Raw genomic sequence first — 10911 nt, 5'->3', positions numbered from 1 at the left:
ATTTGGGAAAACATCCCCGCGGTGTAGGGGTTAAGTAGTTGGGCAGTGTGATGAGTAAGGATGGAAGTTTGAAGGATCAACTGTTTGAAAGGGTACAACAAGGAAGAATGGTTGCTGGTTCTATGAAAATAGTACCGGTAATAAGAAATAGGGAAGTGAACATGGAAGTAAAAAAGTCATTGCATTATAGTATTGTGAAACCAACTCTTGTGTACGGAAGTGAAGCTCACACAAAAGAGTGACAGCAGTGGAAATGAGTTATCTGAGAGGAGCATGTGGAGTCACATGGAGAGACAGGCTGACAAATGAGGAAGTGAAGGAACGTTGTGGAGTGGATATGGATGTGGTAAAAGGTGTTAGGAGAAATACACTGAGGTGGTTTGGCCATGTGGAAAGGATGGAGAGCCAAAGCCTAACGAGAGGAATGTGAGTGGGGTGGAGAGGGGGAGAGGTAGAGGAAGGCCGAAGATAAGATGGAGGAATGGACTGTAGAGGTATATAAGAGAAGGGGTGTCAGCTTGGGGGAGGGTAGTGAAATGCTGGAGAACAGGGCAACATGGTGGCGATTTGTCTGTGGCTACCCCTTACGGGATTGAAGTGTCTTGCAATAGATAGATAGACATTTTTTTACTCTTTCTGGAACATTATCTGATATATCACGTATCTGGCAACTTCCTGCTGTGTTCAATCGAGCATTAAGTGAGTTTAACGGCCCTTGGTGTCCAGCATGATATTGTATGGGCACCACAGTTTGTCAGTCCTAGGACTGTTTCCTTAATGCTTCTTTGGACTAATTTTCACCATCTCGTCAATCACGTCAATAGTAGGTGTGTAGTGCAAAAAATGTTTGCTTAAGTCAGGCAGCAAGAACCCCCTCACTCTTTTCTACTGGCCCTGTACAATATGGATTCTAAAGTATAGTGCTTATTGGTTCGTTATCTGCATTTTCTTTTTTCTGAAAAGTCTGTATGTAGGTTATATGAAAGTGTTGATACTGAACTGTTTCAGTATGCCTTGCAGTACAAGTAGTTCTAGCTGACACCTCAGTAGCATGGTGGAATCAAGTGGGCAGCTGCTGGTGTCAGAGCTACCTAGTGTCAGGGACCTGCCAAGGCTGAGCTTGTTGAAGAGGGAGGAGAGTGATGCTAGCAGAAGGAACTGCACAGTAAAAGAGTAGTGAATAACATACATCCTGCTGTGTTAACACAGTGGCCAATGGCAATTGCGTGGTCCACTTCAGCTGTAATTATTGGCGACATGAGTATGATAAAGCTGGAGAGTTTGTGGACAAGGGCTGTGGAAATATCTTTGGATTTAGGAAGCTGAAGGTAAAATACACTTTTATTCAGAGCCTTGACCAACTTCTTGACATTATATCCTGCACGTGCCACATCAGGAGCTGTGCTGAGGTGGGTTGCAAGCTAGAGTGTGGCACAGAAGTTCACAGAGACCAGGTGCAGCAGAAAGATGAAGATGCCAGTAAAAGAGCTGCTTATTATTAACCCATTCATACACGGTGACGCGTTTGGCATCATTAGGGTCTTTCCTCGTATATGCACACTGACGCCTTTACCATCATACAGCCATAAAATATTCATCAAAAAAAAGTTTTTGGTCAATTTGCATCATTTTTGGAGGAGACATAGGTTGCCCGCCTTTTGTCCAAAGTAATGAGTTGGCACCAGTGGGTCCCAACACCCACTGACAGAGCAGACAGGTTTTTCAGTACCAAATGAGCTGTGAGTGGGGCAGGTAGTGCATAGTCTGGTCCCTTGAAATTTCCTCTATTACCCTCGTCCCAGCCGTGTGACATATTTCACTATACCAATAGTGCTTATGTATAGTTTTAGGGCACTATTGTGATTAGATTTGGTGTTTGCAATAGGAAATTAGGTGTTTGTGAAGTGTTCATGGCCGTTATCAGCCGTTGGGCCAACGAAGATTGTGCTGCTGTTTCTAATCAACTACACCGCTTCTACCCTGCGCGAAATGTGAGTATTCAACTATAAAAATAGTGACAGTGAATCATGTGAATATAGTGTGCATACCTAGTGTACAAGGAATTGGTGAAATATGTGTAGCAGCTTACAGTAGATGGAGGCGAGGAAACCGCCCTACACTCATGACATGGCATGGGTACACCGTATTTTTTTGCAATTTTCTCGAAAACTACGAGGCATAGGAGAACGCTGAATGTATCATGTGGAATCCCATGAAATTCTGCATAAGATGATTAATAAGGATATAACACTGCCAAGAAATTTTTTTGCCAGAGCTCCCTGAATAAAAACTCGGTTGTCTGTCGGGAAAAGTTTTTACTTTTTCGTTTATTACTAGAAAGCCATACCTCATATCAAAATGTCAACTATCCCATTCGAAAGCTAATAAAATTCTCTTTCAAATGATTGTATAACATGTAGAGATATGTTGGTAAACATTCAAGCTATTATGTTGGGAAGTGAGATGAGTGTTCCCGAATGTTTATTCACACCGCCCTAATGTATGTATGGTGTTTTTTTTTTTTTTTTTGCTCATTGTGTAGAACAAACATCGACGAATAGGAATATGTAGGTTTTGTGGCAAAATAAATATGTTTGGGTGGTGAAAATAAGCCGAGAATACACTTTTTTGGAGCACGCTGCAGGAGGTGAGGGGAGGGGAGAAAGCCGATGTGTCGTGGAACGCGAAACTTACTGAAACTTAAGAACGGGATAAAGACAGAAGGCAGGAAGTGTTAGGTCAAGTGAAATTGGATCTCTAGATATTCTTGAGAATAACAGGCGGGAGGCGGCCATGCAGGGACTGAAAGACAGAAAGAAGGCAGAGGAAAGAAGGAAAAGAAAGCTGGAGGAATCTGTTAAAGAGAAAAGTGGAGGCAATGAGGGATGCTCTGCTAGAGTACATCAGAAACTCCACGGAGGATGGTAAGATATTGTAGCGAGAAACTCCTTGTGTCTGATGCTAAACCTGGTCCTAAACATAAAAAGATAAAATGCAACACAGAAAACATCAGGAACATTGCTCTGGCCAGTGTAAGGCATCACACTAGCCTGAGAGAGGCAGGAGAAATTGCTACAGCTGCCTGGCTTGATGTTGACATCATCACAGATGATGACACACACCTGGCAAAAGACCAGAACTATCTGAGGATTGCACAGTCAAAGGTGATAACTAAATTAGACCAAGAGTTTGGGAGGGTGAGGGAGACGGATTAGTAGCTGTATCTTGTTTGATAGCTGATGTGATGACACTAAGGAGATGATGAAGGCAGAGGACAGTAACAGATTGTTCCCTGATATGATCATGGAGCATTACACTGTATGGAGAGAGGTATCTGTGGCATTTTGTTCATAAATACGCCACAGAGGACAGAAACCATGCAGGTGCGATTGCAGACAATGTGGTGGAATAGCTGAGCGAGAGAGGAACCGACCAGTCCCTCCAGACAAATGGCAGGGACTCTGCAAATGTTTACACGGAGTGGGAGCGAGGTGTTATGTGGCATGTAGAGATGAAGCTGGGTTGAAAGCAAATCTGGCTGGTATGTAATCTCCATTCTAGGGAGTTAAGCATTAGACATAGCATCAGCTTAGATGGCTTCATACTCAACAACAACCAGTAGAGTGAAAAGGTTTGGAAGATGATGGACACTGCTACAGACCTTGGGATCGATCTCATCTTTGCTAAGGTAAGTGTATGGTCACATCTAATTCTGCTGTGTGAAGAGGTTGTGACAGAGCTCTCCAGACACCATTGCTATGGCTACTGTATTGTCCAGGCCATCAGGATTGGAAAGATACCGCACAACTTGGAAATAGGATCGGAGTGATATAGCTGGTGGCTGACAACTGCAATGAGAATGTGTAGACTATGGGTGTCTAAGCAAAGGCTGCAGGGAATTCACAAGGTGAATCTCAAGCTGATATTCTAATTCATGGTGGGGGAGGAGGGGGAAGGAGATACTTGCCTAACTGGTTAAAAATAAAAGTCAAACGCAGCTGGGTGGAGGCAGCCAGGCACATTCAGCTGAAACTGCTGAGAAGTCAGAAGAAGGTGTTTGACATTTTGACACCTACCATGAAGATCTCAGTCTAGTATGTACAACTGTGGACATATCAAACAGAAACACCCCTTCCACCAGTGAGGTAGTGTAATGCTCTTCGCATCTGGTAACACTGATTGACATGGAACTTCACCCGGTTTCGTTAGTTTGCTAGGACGAACCGAATGCTGTGATCATTGCTGCTGTGTGTAGTTACTGATGGTATATAAACAATGTTCCTCCTGACAATATACCAAAAATAACAACGTTTGTGAATACAGTAATAAAATGAGTTCACACCATACATATTCGTAATTTATTTACATGAAACACAGGTTTCGTGTGACTTTCGACAAACATCATGAACCATTAAACATTTACCAACAGTCAACGTATAAGCCATTATAACACAGTCTACATTCCCGCACCTATCATAATCATCTCAGAATTACCGTGACCCCCCCTCCTTCCTGACTGTGAACATGAACCTGGTAGACCTCTTTAGGTAGCGCCACAGGGGTCGACAGGATGGGTCCCCTGGGAGACAGGAGAAAGGACGTGGATGACGAGGGGGCAATACTGGTCTGGCTGATGAGAGGGCGGCTCTATAGGAGAAAAGTGATGCGGTAGGGGAGAGTGGACTGTGGCAGGAAACTAGGATGGGATGGATAAATGATACGCTGGTGACATGGTGCCAGGCTATAGTTTTATGTTGATTGTGGAATATGATACTCAGGCTGTTAAACGTTATGCAGACTGGCAAGGTACGCAGTCTACCAGCATCATTTGTTATATCTTTTAAAGGACGACATATGCCCAGTGGGGTGGCACATTACACAGACCCTGCATTATTAGTGTATGGTGACGACTATGTCATCACATGGTGATGCATAAAACGTCCTCAGTATGTGTGTTTGATATCATCTGTTGTCATAGCGACTGGGAGCTATTCTCGTTGTGCGTATGTAGTAACATCATGGATGACGACTGTGGTATCGAAAGCAGAGGAGAGGGAGAGAGGAATTTTCTCTTGCTACAATAAATAATAGTTAACAATAGTAATTCGTGCCTATGGTTCTCGTTAATATCTGTATGGCACCGATGTAAAGCAACATGTGATTTACTAAGAGGAGGGGGGGATGGATTGGGTCCCAGAACATAGGTGGGAATACTTGGATAACAGGTGGGCAGAGAAATGTCTTATCAGCAGTATTATGTGTTCTTTATGTTGAATTACTGTTAACCCTGGAGTGATAGAGTAAACTGTGGTATGAAGGACGCGTAACTTAAGCAATCTGATTTCCAACCTCAGTATCCAGTTTACTGTCCCCTCTTCCCTCTTTCCGACAACTAAGTGCGCTCAGACATGGGTACTGACGGGGAGGGGAGATGACCGTAATGACTGCTAGACCATGAACTGTGGACCACATGGTTATACATCAACAACAGTGGTTCACATGTTTTCTTTAGTGGATTGCAATATACACTGTTACTCGGCCAGGGGAACAGCTCCATGTTCAGACACTGCTGAGATGTGTGGCTCAGTAGCTGCTCTCTGCAAACAGGTCAATGGTCCTTGAATTTATGTTTGTCCTATTTCATACAGTGTTAACGCCACTCGCTTGTTTAGCATAACAAAACACGCTGCAGATGAAGTGTGTGTTTGCATTTAATACAAGCGTTTTCTGTAACTAATGACATAGTTGATGTAATATGCACATGCTCAGACTCGATAACCACAAACATTACAAACTTGTTCGGCCATTGTTGGCTTGAGGGTTTGTGAATGAATGCCTAGGGCTTACGACAGTTGCTCAGTCTATCTATCTATCTATCTATTGCCAGACGCCTCAACCCCGTTCGGGGTGGCCACAAATAAATCGCCTCCACGTCGCCCTGTCCCCCGCCATTTCACTGCCCCACTCCCAAAACACACCCCCCTCTCTCATATACCTCTCCACCTCATCCCTCCATCTCATCCTTGGCCTCCCTCTCTCTCTTCCCCTCACCACCTCACTCACATACACTCTCTTCGTCAGTCTTTCACCCTCCATCCTCTCCACATGGCCAAACCACCTCAATGTATTCCTACTAACGCTTCCTGTCACATCCACATCCACACCACAACACTCCTTTATATCCTCATTTCTCAGCCTGTCTCTCCATGTGACTCCACAGGCTCCTCTTAAATAACTCATTTCCACTGCTCTCACTCCTGACTTGTGTCCTTCCAGCAACGTCCAAGCTTCACTTCCATACGTTAGAGTTGGTATCACAATACTGTCATGTAGTAACTTTTTCACTTCCATGCTCACTTCCCTGCTTCTTATCACTGCTTTCAAGGAAGCAGCAACCTTTCTTCCCTGCTGTACCCTTTCAAGCACTTCACCCTCCAAACCTCCATCCTTACTCATGACACTACCCAAGTACTTAAACGTACTCACATTTTCCAATTCCCCACCATCCAACCTCACTGTACATTCACTGACTTCACCTCTCTCAAAGACCATCACTTTACTCTTCCCTTCATTCACCTTTAGATTCCGTTTCTTACACACTCTCCCAAACTCATCCACCAAGCCTTGCAGCTCCCCTTCATCTTCACTCAACAACACAGTATCATCTGCAAACAACAGTACAGGGAGTTTCCAAACACTACCCTCTCTCACCAGGGCCACTCCAACATCCACTACCCCACCTTGTACCTCTTTTATTACCCCATCCATGTACAGACTGAACAACCATGGAGACATGACACATCCCTGTTTCAAACGAACCTTCAAAGAGAAAAATTCACTCAGTTCACCATCCACACGCACTGCAGCCTTAGCACCATCATACATACTCTTCACAGCATTCAACAACTTCCCATCTACTCCATATATTCTTAATACTTTCCACAATTCTTGTCTAACCACCCTGTCATATGCTTTCTCCAAATCCATGAAGGCTGCACACAACTTCTTTCTCTTCTGTAGAAACTTTTCCACTAAAGATCTAAGAATGAATATCTGATCTACATAACCTCTTCCCTTCCTAAAGCCTCCCTGTTCTTCACCAATTAATTCCTCTGTTCTTTCTCTAACTCTGTCAATAAGTATCCTACCATACACTTTTCCTATTATACTAAGAAGACAAATGCCCCTATGATTACCACACACTTCTTTTTCCCCTTTTCCTTTGTACAGGGGAATAATTATACCTGACTTCCAATCCTCCGGGACTCTACCTTCCTCCCAGGCCAATCTGCACGTTTTCCACATCCATTCTACTACTATCTCTCCCCATGCTTCAGCATTTCACCACACAGTCCATCATTTCCTGGGGCTTTCCCCAGTATGAACCTAAATATAACTAATAACCACTGGCAATCTGTAAAATCAACAGCCAAACATGACATACAGAAAACGGTAACATATACCTGGGTTAAGTAAATCCACCTTTATTTTACACTGGTGCCATTAAGATATTAATGAGAAAAATAGAGACCATCATTACTGTCAGACTATTCATATTTATTGGTGATAAAGGAATAATCTACATAGGCCTGTCCCTACTCGGTCTGCGATATCACTCGTCATCAACGATGATACCACGTAATTGGCTACAAGGGTAATTCGCAGTCACTATAACAATATCAGTAACATCTGACAAACTGTAAAGACGTGTAATATATTTCCATACTAAAAAATAGTCACAATACTCAAACTACAAGGGTACTAAACAACCCAGTGGAAAGTGTGTCATGAATTGTTATAAACCATGACGGCAAATAACAGCATTTGGCAACGTCAACATAACGTTTCATGATCTGATTGTAAAATTCCACATTCTCCATAAAACACTGATTTGGTCCAGTCATCACCTTGTGATTTATCCCTCCCACTGTAGCTCCTGTCGTCTATCAAAGCCCACCTTCCCCTACCCCATCACCTCTCTCCTCTAGCCCCCAGTACCAACACTATTGTCCCCTTCCTCACCCACCTCCCTTCTCCTGTGTCCCAGGTCCCCCACTCCCATCTTACTGCACCCTGTGGGGCCACCTCCTGTATGTAGTGAACTTGCTTCGATTTCAGAGGTCTACCAATGTCAGGTTCACGGTAGGGAGGATGGGCGTCACGACAATTTTCTGTCCACTGATATCTGTGGGGAAGCTGATAACTATGACTTATATGATGAAGTATTAACTGTTGCATGGTTCATGACTCGAAACGAAACCACTCATGAAATCCGCGTCATTCACAATAGCTGCCATTATGTAGAGTGTATATTGTGTGACAATAAAAAAAAATTACTATCATCAGTATATTTTCTGGCTGAACATTGCTAATATATTACCACCAATAACTGCGCACAGTGACAATGATCACTGAGTTCGGTTCATCCTAGCGACTGAACGAGATCTGGTAAAGTTCCATATCAATCAGTGTTACCAGATGCGGAGAGCCCTACACCACCTCGCTGGTGGACGAGATGTTTCTGTTTTATACGTCCGCAACTGTACAGTCAGGGAAAGTTCCGCGTTACCCACCTCTCGAAGCACTGGTGTGAGACAGGTGAATGTGAGGCGGCAGCCAGACTTGGTGTGTCTGGTAACTGTGAGTGTGAAGGATGGGGAGGCGGGGGATTGGGGGCATAGGAGGGTTTGGTGATAGGCTGGGAATCACGTGTAAGTCTGCATTGTATGCCTTGGACGGTGTGTTTGAGTTAATTTAGTAACGATAATTAACAATATGACTTAACAATATTACTTAACCTGAATTTTACATTGAGAGCATTTGGGTGGTCATAGGATCCGTGCATTTGTCGTATGCACCCAAATTAATGTTCCAGGCCATCTTTATTTAATTTCCTAGCAAGAATATATTCAACATTAAAAAAACTCATGAAGCATATTGTACAAGCCTATTAGTGAGTTAGAAGATAAGATTACACCTTTCTTAAACATATGTAGCCCTTTATATAGTGAATTTTTTACTCTCATTGTTGTAATTACTTCAGTCATTCTAAGTAGAACATTTATTTGGTCAGATAAATTTACTCCAAATGCATTTCGTGACTGCTTGTCACGAAACATGTGAGAAGAATTCATTACATCAAACCATTCGTCCACAATGTTGATGAAGTTAGCAGTTTCCTTCCAGTATCTACTCACCAACAGTCCTCTTTTTCCAAGATGTGTTACTGAACTAGAGCATGTATTTGACAAATGTTGGGTTGCATATTTAACTCTTTGTCGTTGCTGACCTGAAACATTTAAATGCATTTCACTGAGTTTATATGCTAAGCCATACTCGGTCTTTGTTGCTGTTAACATTTCCCTGATGCAGGAATCAGATATAACACTGCCATCCTTCAGATAAAAGCAAGAATCAATAAAATTAGTTCCAATCAATTTAATTAAATGTGAAACATCTGCAAACACATATATATCCCGATCAGCGACAGGGTTCCTAAAAGATATTTTCTTAGTTCCCACAGGATCGATGCCCAATTCCTTCCACAGTTTAAGATTACTGGACCCTAAATCATGGACTAGAGCAACGACAGGGTAACCTGCATGCTTAGCCTCTTCTATCAGAGTTATTAAAGTTTAACTCATGTCTGCAACATCAAAATCATAAAAAACTGGCTGCTTCCATTTTCCTACCACTCCGCTAAGCATCACAACCTGTACCTTCTCACGGGGCTTATAAAGGGTATCATTACCTTTGTCATAACACCACTCACTGCTAATGGACTTTTCATCTAATGATATTACACCCAACCTTTCAAGCTGAGTAAAGCTATCAGACTTAGTCTTCATGATGGACAACACAGAGTTCAGTATGTCAGGTTCACATGCAAAGTTCTTGGCTCGTTCATTAAGGGTAGTTTACTCGGCAAAGGATATCCTTTTTTTGTCCTCAGATATTCGTAACACTTAGGACTCATGCTTCTTAGTGTAAAAGCAGCTGAGACATCTTCATCTGGCCATTGCCTTACACTCCTTTTGTTTATAATAGCATCGAGTTGTGTCTTACTGACAATGGGACTTAAGAGGTTCTCAAGTTCAGAATATGAATACATTTGACTACATTTTGCTCTTAGATCAAGAACTGTTGCTTTTAATGCTTCATTCTCTTCCTTAAGTTCTCTATTTTCCTTTTCTAACTGCATAATTGTCCTTTGCAGCACTTCACTAATAGTTTCGCCAGCATTGATGACATTTTCATTTTCACTAGATTCACATGACAATTTTCCATCACAAGATAGCACAGAACCTTTGTCACTGACACTGCACCTACCACTGGTATCATATTTGCCAGTATTTGATTCACTTCCATCAGTTCCAGACAGCATATCTTGTACGGATCTCTTAATTCCATGTTTCCATGATCTTTTAGACCTCTCACTGGATCCGTCAGGTGCGTCTGTAGTGCCTAAAATTCATACATAAGAACATAAATCACACAACCCAATAACATGGGTTGATAGTGAATTGTATTGCTTAATTAATAATCTATTATGTGTGCATCAGTGCATTCACACACAGCATACTTCCCCTCTTGCCATACAAACTCTCTCAAAATACACATTCACCTCCCTCACTCCACTAACTAGCTCTAACACCAAACAAATGCCCAAATACCTCCCCCCCCCACACACACACACATACCTGTGCTGGGATCGACAATCCCTTTCCCTTTGTGACCTTTATTTCCTTACCCAACATTTCTTCCTTCTCCCTGAGGATTTCCCACTTCACCTGTCCCTTGTTTCTCTCCGTCCTTGTGCCGTGATCTATAATCCCTTCTCTCTGGATTGCATCATCCTTTAATGTTCGCTGCCTCTTAGGAGTATCATAAACCACACACACACACACACAC

The sequence above is a fragment of the Coenobita brevimanus genome, chromosome 18 (genome assembly GCF_032717465.1).
Source record: "Coenobita brevimanus isolate Jiangsu-jjx chromosome 18, ASM3271746v2, whole genome shotgun sequence".
NCBI classification, from domain to species: Eukaryota; Metazoa; Arthropoda; class Malacostraca; order Decapoda; family Coenobitidae; genus Coenobita; species Coenobita brevimanus.
This window is presented reverse-complemented; position numbering follows the sequence as displayed.